Source organism: Podarcis gaigeae, assembly GCF_964106915.1.
Source record: "Podarcis gaigeae genome assembly, chromosome: 3".
Lineage (NCBI taxonomy): Eukaryota > Metazoa > Chordata > Lepidosauria > Squamata > Lacertidae > Podarcis > Podarcis gaigeae.
In genome coordinates, this window is record NC_139680.1 from 92,655,555 (window position 1) to 92,667,418 (window position 11,864).

General features: G+C 42.6%; 1 long non-coding RNA gene across 2 annotated transcripts; it reads left to right on the forward strand.

The window, feature by feature from the left end:
* Positions 1-3,165: 3,165 nt before the first annotated feature.
* Positions 3,166-5,865, forward strand: LOC310842137. Of its 2 annotated transcripts, XR_014562917.1 has the most exons (4): positions 3,166-3,918; positions 4,227-4,352; positions 5,648-5,749; positions 5,841-5,865. It is a non-coding gene; the product is annotated as an uncharacterized lncRNA (long non-coding RNA). The 2 variants fall into 2 exon arrangements; XR_014562916.1 differs by having other exon boundaries at positions 3,166-4,352.
* Positions 5,866-11,864: the final 5,999 nt, after the last annotated feature.

Here is an 11,864-nt window from a genome sequence, read left to right on the forward strand (position 1 = left end):
GGATGGCAAACAACTGTTGGCTGAGTGGAATTTGACTGCATAGTTCATAAATGATGACTGAACTGTCAAACCTTTGAGATTAAATACCAGAGTTTCAAACCATCAGAATATATAAATCAATCTTCGCCAGCCCAGTGCTGCTATGGCTGGGGCTGATGAGAGTTGTAGTCCAAAACATATGGAAGGCACTCTGGAAGGCTGGTGAAGGTTGGTTTAAACTAGGTATCTTTTTGTACGTTCTTTCATATGTGGTGGCCCTGTAAAAGGGTAAAAGATTATTGGGAAGTAATTGATAATGAATTGAAAAAAATGTTTTAAAGTACCTTTCCAAAACCAAAAACCAGAGTCCTTTTTGTTGGGGATAATTCAGATGGAAATTCCCAGGTGTCAAAAAAGGTTATTTATGTAAGCCACTATGGCAGCACATGTTTTGTTAGCCCCAAAATGGAAAACGAACAAGGTCCCAACCAAAGCAGAATGGCAAATTAACTGATGGAATATGCACAGCTTCCCGATCTAACTTACAAAATAAGGGAACTGAGAAGAACATTCTTTTAAAGAAGATTGGGAAATGTTTATTGAATATATGGGGGGAATTGTGTACAATTGAAAACGTTGGCAGCATTAGGATAAATTCAACAGTGTAAATAATCTTTGATGGAAGTAATAATGGAATACTGAATGGTTTAGTTTATATAAAATATGCAGGGATTTATGCTATGCAAAATGAACCATAGGAAGAGAAGGGAAGTCATTGATATTTTAAGGTTGTTTAAGTGAATATTCTAAATTGTAAAACAGAAAATTTTAAAATTAAACAATGTATTTTTTGTACAATATCCCTGGGAAAGATGTTATATATTGGCATGTCCCATCACTCCAGTGGCATTTGTGGCATAGGAAGCTGCCTTCTACTAAGTCAGGCCATTTGTCTATCTAGCTCAGTATTGTCTGCACTGATTGGCAGCAGCTCTCTGAGGTTTCAGACAAGGCTCTCTCCCAGCCCTACCTGCTTGTGTAGATTCCCAGAAGCAACTGGCCATTCTTGCTGCTTAGAGTAGCTGCAATCTGTGTTTGTGGAAGGAACTTTCAAAACAGGCATTGGGAACCTGTGGCCCTCCGGATGTTGCTGAACTACAACTCCCATCAGCAAGCATGGCCAGCGGTCAGGGGGTGATGGGAACTGTAGTTGTAGCAACATCTGGAGGGCCAAAGGTTCCTCACACCTGTTTAAACTATTAAAGGCAGTCCTTGGACCACCTTGTAAACATTTGTCATTTGAGGGTGCATTTTGGAGCGTGGGTTTTTCAAAACTGCAAATTGAAATGGATGGTATGGATGGTGTTTTTCTATTTTTCAGATAGGAAAAAGAAATTATCCAAAAGCAAGAAGGAAGTAAGGACATGAAGGGGACGGCCAAATGCTCTCTGTTGGTTGGAAGATGTTGAAGAAATCCCCTGTGGAAAAACAACAAAGGTACCAGGAAACAAAGTATTATTTTCATGTTCTGCCATTAGCTTGCCACCTGTTAGCTGTGATCATTACCCAGAGCTGAAAGGGGAAAGGCTAATCTCTTGCACATTTAGATCAACAAACTCAAACAAAACCTGCCTAATTATCCCATTGAACCTGTGTCAGTTTTTTAAATCCAGCTCCCTTTCCCAGCTTGGCTGCAAGCCAAGCCCAGCAAGCTGGTGTCCATAAGCCGCATGCTAATGACAATGTCCTTTCATTCCAGGAATGATATAATTGCCAAAAGCAGTTTACAGAGTCATTATTTTTATGGTCATATTTCAGAGGAAGAGTCAAAGGTCAGTCTAGGGTTTGCTTGGGAGCGTATTGGATCTTGCCTATTGGAAGCATGCAGCAGCACCACACCAACTCCCTAAGAGAAAGTGTTATCCCCGGGTTAGCCAGGATTCCCACTGTCACAGCAATGACAACCTAAGAATGATTCAGGTGGTCAGTTTTTACACAGCTCATTGCTAATCCGTACTTAAAGAAAATCCCCCTATGATGTGAAAACAAATAATTCATTTTGATGTTGAATTGAGCACAAGTGTTTTGTCCAGATAAATGTGACATGCTTTATTTAGTACACTTTTATTCTGCTGTTCGTCATAATAATGTTGTCCCTTTTTTTGGGGGGGGAGAGGGAAGGGGAAGTGCTGAACCATTTGTGTGAATGTTATTGTGAGTATGAATGAGATTGCCCTGCCCACATTCTGTTTCCACCCCACATTCAAACATATTTTTTCAGGAAGGGTATTTCACACCACACACACACACACACACACACACACACACACACACACCCCAAGAATGTCCACATGGGTGGATTCCACAACTCCAAAGTATCATTTTTCACCAAATCATTTATATCGGTTTTTAACTGAAGCTAATCAAGGCAAGTTCTCATTTCATTGTTTCCTACTTTCCTAGGCAAAGGAGATACAAGAAGGAAGAGCACAAGATCAAGTGGGTGTGAAAGGAAGATCAGAAAGGGGAACAAGCTGCTAGTTAAATGTAGGCAATGCGGAGCCCTCCTGAACTTGGTTGGACTACAACTCCCATCATCCCGGACCAACGGCCATATTGGCTGGAGCCAGTGGGAGCGGGAGTCCAGCTACATCTGGAGGGCACTGTAGTGGCCAGGTGTGTACTTGTTATTGTTGTTTAGTTGTTTAGTCGTGTCCGACACTTCGTGACCTCCTGGACCAGAGCACACCAGGCACTCCTGTCTTCCACTGCCTCCCGCAGTTTGGTCAAACTCATACTGGTAGCTTCGAGAACACTGTCCAACCATCTCGTCCTCTGTCGTCCCCTTCTCCTTGTGCCCTCCATCTTTCCCAACATCAGGGTCTTTTCCAGGGAGTCTTCTCTTCTCATGAGGTGGCCAAAGTACTGGAGCCTCAGCTTCACGATCTGTCCTTCCAGTGAGCACTCAGGGCTGATTTCCTTCAGAATGGATAGGTTTGATCTTTTTGCAGTCCATGGGACTGTCAAGAGTCTCCTCCAGCACCATAATTCAAAAGCATCAATTCTTCGGCAATCAGCCTGGTCATTGCAAAACCCGAAAACCAGAATCCTGTGGTCATGATGGTGGTGGTGGTGATTGATTGTGACTCTTAGCCGTAGTGTTGTTTAGTTTTGAATGTGGCTTTTCTTATATTGATTGCTTTTTTGCTGGGACTTGTAAACTGAGAGATTTCTGTTGAAAGATGAAGTATATAAATAGATAGATTTGGGTTATAAAATTCAGGACTGACACATCACGGCACTGCAGAATTCTGTTCCCACAAGAAGTGGTGGTGGCCACCATCTTTGATGGTTTTGAAAGAGGATTGGACAAATTCATGGAGGGTAAGACTATCAGCGGCTACTAGCTGTGATATCTATACTCTGTTCTCCATGGTGAGGGGCAGCAATGCTTCTGAAATACCAGTAGCTGGAAAGCACAGGAGGGAAGAGGGCTCTTGTGCTCAGGTCCTGCTTGCGGGCTTTGCCTAGGTATCTGGTTGGCCCCTGCAACAATATGATACTGTGATAGATCACCCTTTGGCCTCTTCTTGTGTTCTTACATTCCTACATTTCCATTTCAGACAGCAGGGATCAATGCTGAAGACCAAATATTCACTCTGTTTGGAGAATATTTGTCTTCTGGTTTTGCTTGGGAGAACTGGGGCAGGGGGTTGTTTCAACTCCAGGACTGCAGAAGTGGGCAAATGGTATCTGCTGTAAAACCATAGTTGAATTATAATAAAACAATACCTCAGTGGTATATTATATAATAAAATGAAAACAGCATATTAACTGAAACAGTAAAACTGTAATTAAACGCATACATCCTTCACAGTGCAAGCTTATAATGTCTACTCAGATGTAAGCCTCATGGACCTCAAGGGGACTTACTCCCAGGTAAGAATGGGTATAGGGTTGCAGCCTTAATGTCCCAAAGCATGTTGGCTAACTTTATAGATCCTCTGCCATCTGCAGTTAATTACTGTAGTTTTACTATTAGCAGGTCAATAAACTTTTGATCACCTCTTTATTCTTTTATTGGGTTCTGTGCCAGCTTATGTTTCAATGTGAGGTTCAGTAACAAGTTTTTCCCTGAAATAGGGAAAATTAATAATTTTGAGGTGTTTGACATGTTCCAAGGGCAGGGATTATATGCTGCTTTGGGTGATGGAACTAATCATTTATTTATTTATTTATTTGCCAAGGGAATTTTGTAAAATGCCATGTGCACCGACAACAATTGGATTAAAACACTATTAATAACTTCTGCAGTTCAAGCTTGTTCCTCAATGACAGTTCAACAAGGCAATCCTGTGGATATCAACTCACAGGTAAGCTCCACTGTGTTCAATGGGATTTACTCACAGGAAAGTGTGCATACCTCAGCCTAAGTGTACATAACTCAGGGCGCAAGAGTTTCAACCTGCAAACAGAATTTTCTCAGATATTCAAGGGCCAGTATCCTGTTCTCACAGTGGCCAACCACATGCCCATGAGAAGCACACAAGCACATCCTGAACAGTAGTCCATTGTAGCTCTTGAACAGAAAAAGAGAAATATTACTGATGTTGACATTACAGATTACATTTTACCTACAATTTACACTGGGTACCTATGGAATATCAGTTACTTGATTTTGGCAGCATATAAATAGTTGAAATGTTACCCTGGAAGAATTGCTTCTTGTATTATTATTATTATTCAGCAATTTAAAGAGGCATAATTCTGTTTCACTGTTGCTAATTGAAGGCTTTGTATTGCGATTCTTGTTGGTGTTGGATCAGAGCCTCGGTTTTTACTGTGTGCTGCACTCTCAGGACAATAAAGATTAGTGTGTTTAAATTGGTTAAGGCTAAAGAAACAAGTGAAGAAACCAAATCCTTGCCACATCCATAGTCAAGATGAAATACACACACACACACACACACACACACACACACACACACACACACAGCTCATGCACACACATACAAACCAGTCCCCATTCAACAAAACAAAAGCTGTTTGCCTCCCCCTCCTTCATATCTGAAACCCATTATTCTGTGAGTGTAAACCTAAATAATAATAAATAATTGTAAGTAAATAAGCTGGAACTCTCACCAAACCATGTGTCTGTGTTTCAACTGAGATGTATCATTTGACTGAGGGCATTTTAATGTTCGGTGTCTGTTTCAATGAGGTCATCAGATGTGATGGAGGATAAGAAGCCTGGATGCTTTTAAAGTGGTGCATTGGAGGGATTTTTTTTTTTGCCTAATGTTGGGGTTCCCCCCCCCCACCAACACAACTATTAAAAGTACAGTGGTACCTCAGGTTACAGACGCTTCAGGTTACAGATGCTTCAGGTTACAGATTCCGCTAACCCAGAAATAGTACCTCGGGTTAAGAACTTTGCTTCAGGATACGAACAGAAATCACGTGGCAGCAGCACGGTGGCAGCAGGAGGCCCCAGTAGCTAAAGTGGTTAAGAATAGTTTCAGGTTAAGAATGGACCTCCAGAATGAATTAAGTTCTTAACACAAGGTACCACTGTACAGGGTCCCTGTCTTATGCTATGTTTGCTAGTCCTATGCATACCAGTTCAAACTAGTTTTATGAATTGTTTTATTTTATTTTAAATGTTTAGAATCCACCCTTCTTCTATAGCAAGGGTGGGAAATCTTTTCGAGCCCTTGTGGACAACTTTCTGGGGGCCACATATTGGAAGTGGGCAGGGGCAGCTGCAAAAGTGAGTGGGCTTTCATCTTTTTACATTGCAGTCAGGATAAAAATCAAAGGGTCTTACACACACAACATACATCTCTCAATCCTCCTTTCAGGCACATCCGACAAGAAGCAATTCCTCAGGGGTAATTTTTTCAATATTCTCCTGAACTGTTGGGAAGATTTCTCCTGGAGAACATTCAGTGAAATGGTCTGCCCAAGTTCACCAGCTGTGGGACCAGTCTTAATATCATTTAATCTCATGTTAATATTGTTCAAGGAAGCAACAGAGTTGCCCCTTCACTTTTTCCGGTTCCCCTATATCAGCCATGGCTTCCTTCATCCACCAATATGAACTGAAATAAAGCTTAATCCAACAATACATGAGCCTCAATTTCTCAGAGGAGAATTTTCCAGGGGGAAATGTCTGAGATTTTCTCCCTGTTTCGTGGCACACAAAGGACAAAGAGATAAAATCGGTTATGATTGACTGGGCCAAAGATTTTGGATATAATATACAAATGGAGGATTGGGAAAAATTATGGAAAGAAGGTTTAAGATTCACTGCATGTACAACAATAAAAGAAAATGTGATGAAAATGATGTATCAATGGTATGTAACACCAGTGAAGCATGTATAAAGGATGTAACAAATGTTGGAAATGTAAAGAAAAAGAGGGTACATTCTATCATATGTGGTGGGAGTGTAAGAAAGTAAAAAGCTTTTGGGAAATGATATATAATGAATTGAAGAAAATGTTTAAGTACACTTTTGTTAAGAAACCAGAAGTGTTTTTACTTGGTATTACAGGGAATGAGATTAATAAGAAAGAAAAGAAGTTATTTTTATATGCAGTGACTGCAGCAAGAATACTGATGGCTCAGAAATGGAAGCAAGAGGAGTTGCCTACACTAGATGAATGGAGAATGAAGATGACGGACTATGCAGAACTCGATAGACTGACTGGAAGGATCCAGAAGGGAAGGAGTATCAGGCAAGTCAAAAAGAGAATGGATATAAAAAAGATGTATGATTTGTATAAATTTTGTATTGGAAAAATTGAATAAAAATAATTTACAAAAAAGAGATTCTCTCCCTGTTTCATATCACCAGAATATCTGACAAAATTCCACCTGCCCCACCTTGAATGCTTCAAATAAAGTGGAGAACTTTCAGAGGCCATTTTCATTCAACCCAAATGTAGAGATCAATGAACACAGCATTCACAGAAAGCTGGTGGCTCCTTTTAATTTTACTACTTTACCTTTCCGCTTTCCTGCCATCCATCTGAGCCCCCTCCCAAATGCTTATAGCATTGCAACTGAGAGCTAAGTCACTTAGTTGCAACTACTTTCGGTTGCTTATGAGCCCTTTCAAATGGGAAGGGAGTCTTAATGTGATACCGGAAAGGGCATTAGATAAATAAACAGGACTTTGGTTCTGACATTTCCCGGAAGCTTAAGATCATTAACTGAGGGGTCCCCTCTCATCTTAATGCTTTGCCCATTAACAGGTACATTTGAGTCTTTCCTAGGGAATTCACCAGCCTCTTCTCATTCTCGGGGCGAATGGTTTGCGAGTGACATGCCGTATGGTGTGTGTTAACTGACTTACTCCCAAAGGGACACCGATATGCCCTTAATTAGGATGTTGGAAGCATCAAGTGAAGCCTTCTGAGATGGCATCAGGAAACGAGGTGAGGAACTGTGGCTGCTCACAGCCTATTTGTTTATAGTACTTATTTATTTATTTTTAAGATTCCTCACCCCACCTTTCACCATAAGATCCCACAGCGGGTTACAGCAAGGGAAAATACCATTTTAAAAGCAGTTGAAACCATCACAATTATAAAACAAGTAAAATCGCTCTAAATGGAACAGAAGAGTATAAATTTGGCAAAAGAAATCAAACATCATTCCTTTCCTCCTACTGAAAAGCTAGAAGAAGAAAGAATTTCCTCTGGGAAGTGTATCTGATCCCAGTCTATCCTAACTACAACCACGTAAATTAGGTAACGGTGAGCGATGGCGAGTGCCCAAAAGTTACCCACTGTTGTTGTTGTTGTTGTTCTCCTCCTCCTTCTCCTTCCTCCCACCCTGGCACCCAGCCTTTCCTGGAGATCACAGGGCTGCTCTCAATGTTAAAAACAGAATCAAAGCCCTAACCTAAAATTCAATATAAAAATAAATCAACCAGCAATACAGTCTGAAAGAGGATTTTGAACCTGGGTATTCTCCATCCTACTCTAATAACATCCGGCTGTATCCAAGAAAGATCCCATGAATACTGGGGAAAGGACAAAATAAACTTTAGAGTGGGCAACTGCAGCACCAGAATATTTATGTATTTGGCAATTCTAGCTCTAGATGTTTGGGGTGGGTGGTGGCTTCTGTGGACCCCCTTAATTTAGAAGAAGTGGTTGGCATCTTAGACTGCACCATCTCAGTCTCAGTTGAACAAGGTAACTGTTAGATGGATTTGTACCATAGCTGGTTGACCATACCCAAAGAGTACTCATTAATGGTTCCTCGTCATCCTGGAAAAAAGTGACAAGTGGGGTGTCTCGGGGTTCTGTCCTGGGTCTGTTGTTGTTCAACATCTTTATATATGACTTGGATGAAGGAATTGAGGGGATGCTTAGCAAATTTGCAGATGACACCAAACTGGGAGGGGTAGCTAATGCTGCAGAAGACAGAATCAGAATTCAAAATGACCTGAACAGATTGGAGAACTGACTGCAAGCTAACAAAATGAATTTCAATAGGGACAAATGTACGGTTCTGCACTTAGGCAGGAAGAACCAGCTGCACAAATATAGCATGGAGAGCACATGTAGCAGTACATGTGAAAAGGATCTAGGGGTCTTGGTGAACCAGAAGTTTAACAAGAGTCAACAGTATGATGCAGCAACAAAAAAAGCTAATGCTATTCAAGGCTGCATCAACAGAAGTCTAGTGTCCAGATCAAGGGAAGCAATAGTACTACTCCATTCTGCCTTAGTCAGACCACACCTGTAATACTGTGTCCAATTCTGGCCACCACAATTTAAGAAGGATGTTGACCAGCTGGAATGTGTGCAGAGGAGGGCAACCAAGATGGTCCAGAAACTAAGCCTTATGAGGAGCACTTGAAGGAGCTGGGTATGTTTAGCCTGGACAAGAGGAGACAGAGGAGATATAATAGCCATCTTCAAATATCATAACGGCTGTTACATGGAGGAGGGAGCATGTTTGTTTTCTCCTGCTCTGGAGGGTAGGACTCGAACCAATGGTTTCAAGTTGCAGGGCCATCTTTAGCAGATGCGGCGCAGGGGTCCAAATATTCACCCAGTGCCCCCAAATTACCACAGATAGTGTTGGGGTGGTCGTAGCTGCGCACTGCCAGCTACCCGGGGGGGGGGCACAACTCTCCCCCATGCTGCTGCAGGACAGCAATCCCCGCAGAGGCTTGGGAGTGAAGTTGCGCCCCTCCCAAGCCTCCTCAGGAGGAGAGCAATTCCCACAGAAGCTTGGAAGGCTTGGGAGGGAAACTGCGTGCCTGCCAGCCGTATGGTTGACGGGGCACAGCTTCCATCCTAAGCCTCTGTGGGGATCACTCTCCTCCCAAGGAGGCTTGGGAGGGAAGCTGCACGCCCGCCAGCCTTATGGTTGGTGGGGCGCAGCTGGCGGGTGTGCAGGGAAAGGGGAGGCCGCCAGCAAAGCTGTGCAGCTTCCCCACTAGCTGGGGTGTCCCTGAGGGGCCGGCGCCCTGGCACAATGCACAACTAAGGCCTATGGAAAAGATGGCTCTGTCAAGTTGCAAGAAAGGAGATTCCAACTAAACATTCTGGAAAACTTTCTGACAGTAAGAGCTGTTCAGCAGTGGAACAGACTCCCACAAGAAGGGATGGACTCTCCTTCCTTGGAGGTTTTTAGAAAGAGGTTGGATGGCCATCTGTCATGGATGTTTGTGCTGAGATTCCTATGATTCTATGATCACTTAGAGTTGCTGTCAGGGGGCTTTGGGTGGGGGAGATAGCAGTCATTCCCCCCCCCCCCATGATGATCTGGGGAGAGAATTTACACGCAAACACACAAACACTAAGCCAAATTTCTTCCTCTGAGAATTTTCAGCTCAGCCTTAACAACTTTTGCACACTTTATGGCAACTTGTTTGGCTTCTCTAGAGAATTACAATAATGAAAAGTGTGAGCAGATCAAACACTTTCATATCCTTTATATTTCCCTTCAAGCCAAGTGCCTCTATATATTTACAGTGCTTCAATTGTGGTATTTGGTCATGGGGAAACTGCTTGCTTGGTTTTATGGGGTTCTCATGAGAAAAAAATAGGATAATGAGGTGTTCTGGATATTAATGTGACACCATTTTATTGGGCCAACTGAAGTATTATGAAACACAAGGATTAAGGACACAAATCTGCATGCAGAGTCAATGATACACTTGAAAATGATCCTTTATAGTTCAAATCTTCAACTTTATGGCCTGCTCGCAAATGCATCTTTCTGGAGGCCCTTTGGACAAATTCTTTCTAATAATCATGATGCAGGTACATTATTAAACATCTGCCTATATTAAGCTAAGGATCTGTTCAAACTACAGAAGGTGTTTGGTAATCCTTTCAATACTTTATGGGTTATTCTTACAGTTTAGCACATTACTATAAATAATGACGGTGATTATGATGCTTATTCGGGGCAACACAAAGCAGATGTTGGCAGCTAGGAAAAAATGATTGGATGTGTAATGACAAAGGTATCGTGAAAGAAATTGGATTTGTCAGTAGAAGTCAGTGGGGCAGCACAAGAGAGGTGATGGTGCTCACCTGCACGCCAAATTGCAGGAGCTTTTCATAGCAGCCACACTGGTGCCACCCCTTCCCTTAAAAGCCACTACAGCAGCATAATGTGGTGATGGATTATTGCTCTGGCAGGGGCTACTGGGGGGAAAGCAGTGGCCCCATTTTTTCAAGACTGTCAGTGCATCATTAGGTAAAATCATTCTGGGGTCTTGTGGGAAATGTGGGTTATCCAAGCCAGCTCTGGTGCTGGTAGTGAGTTTCACCCCCTGCCCCCAAGATTCCCTCACTTCAGATTTGGCCCCTGTTGCATTCCTGACTTCCAACCCATCAGCTTACCATGCAAATCTGCTGGCATTTACAGGCTTCAGTTCAGAAAGTTGCATTTCTTCCCCAGCCACTGCAGACTATCTCTCTCCAAGCCTTCTTCAGTCGCAGCTGCACATCTCCCTCTGGGCAAAGTGTGTAGCCCCCTCCTCCCCCTTGATGGCTGCTCAGTGGACACAGAGGAATGTCCCTTCTGCTATGCTTACACACCTCGGTGGCCGCCTCAGTGGTTTTGAAGCTCATAACTCTCCATCTGGCAGCTCTGTCTCTGACCTGGGGAAAAAACCCTTAACCCTGTCATGCCTCTGTTTTCCCTTAGAACAACTCAGAAAGCTCTTAAAATTTGAGTGCTATAGTAAGATGATGAACATGATGTATTCAGTTCCCACTGAATTCAATTGGACTTACTTCTGAATATACATGTCTAGTATTTTGCTTGTTGGCCTTTGAAAAACCATATACAGAATACTATACAAGGAATACTAAGAGCAATACGGCTGCTGCAAAAGAGAATGCTATGCAGGGGTGCCAACTTGAATAAAATATAGGGGGGCAGGTTAGCCCCGCCACACATAATCAATCACATGAAGTAGGGCATGCACACCATTTGAATGGCAGAGGCCCCTAGGAGTTGGCTGCTATGAGGCCATGTACAGTGGAACCTCAGTTGTCGAACGCTTAGGAAGTCGAACGTTTCAGCTTTCGAATGCCGACAACTCAGAAGTGAATGCTTCCATTTTCAAATGCGCCTCTGAAGTCGAACAGCTTCTGAGGTGTGTTTTCTCCATGGATTTTGCCGACCGGCAATTGCGCCTCAGTTGTCAAATGTTTTGGAAGTCGAATGGTCTTCCAGAATGGATTATGTTTGACAACCGAGGTTCCACTGTATCATATTTTTCTGTACAAAAATGTTCCCATTGCAAAAATAAAAATAGAAGCAACTAATTTAGAGGATATCTACTGTTTCACATTCACTCACTTGGGAGCTATTTTCTCCGCCATGTGCTCTCCCCTGGA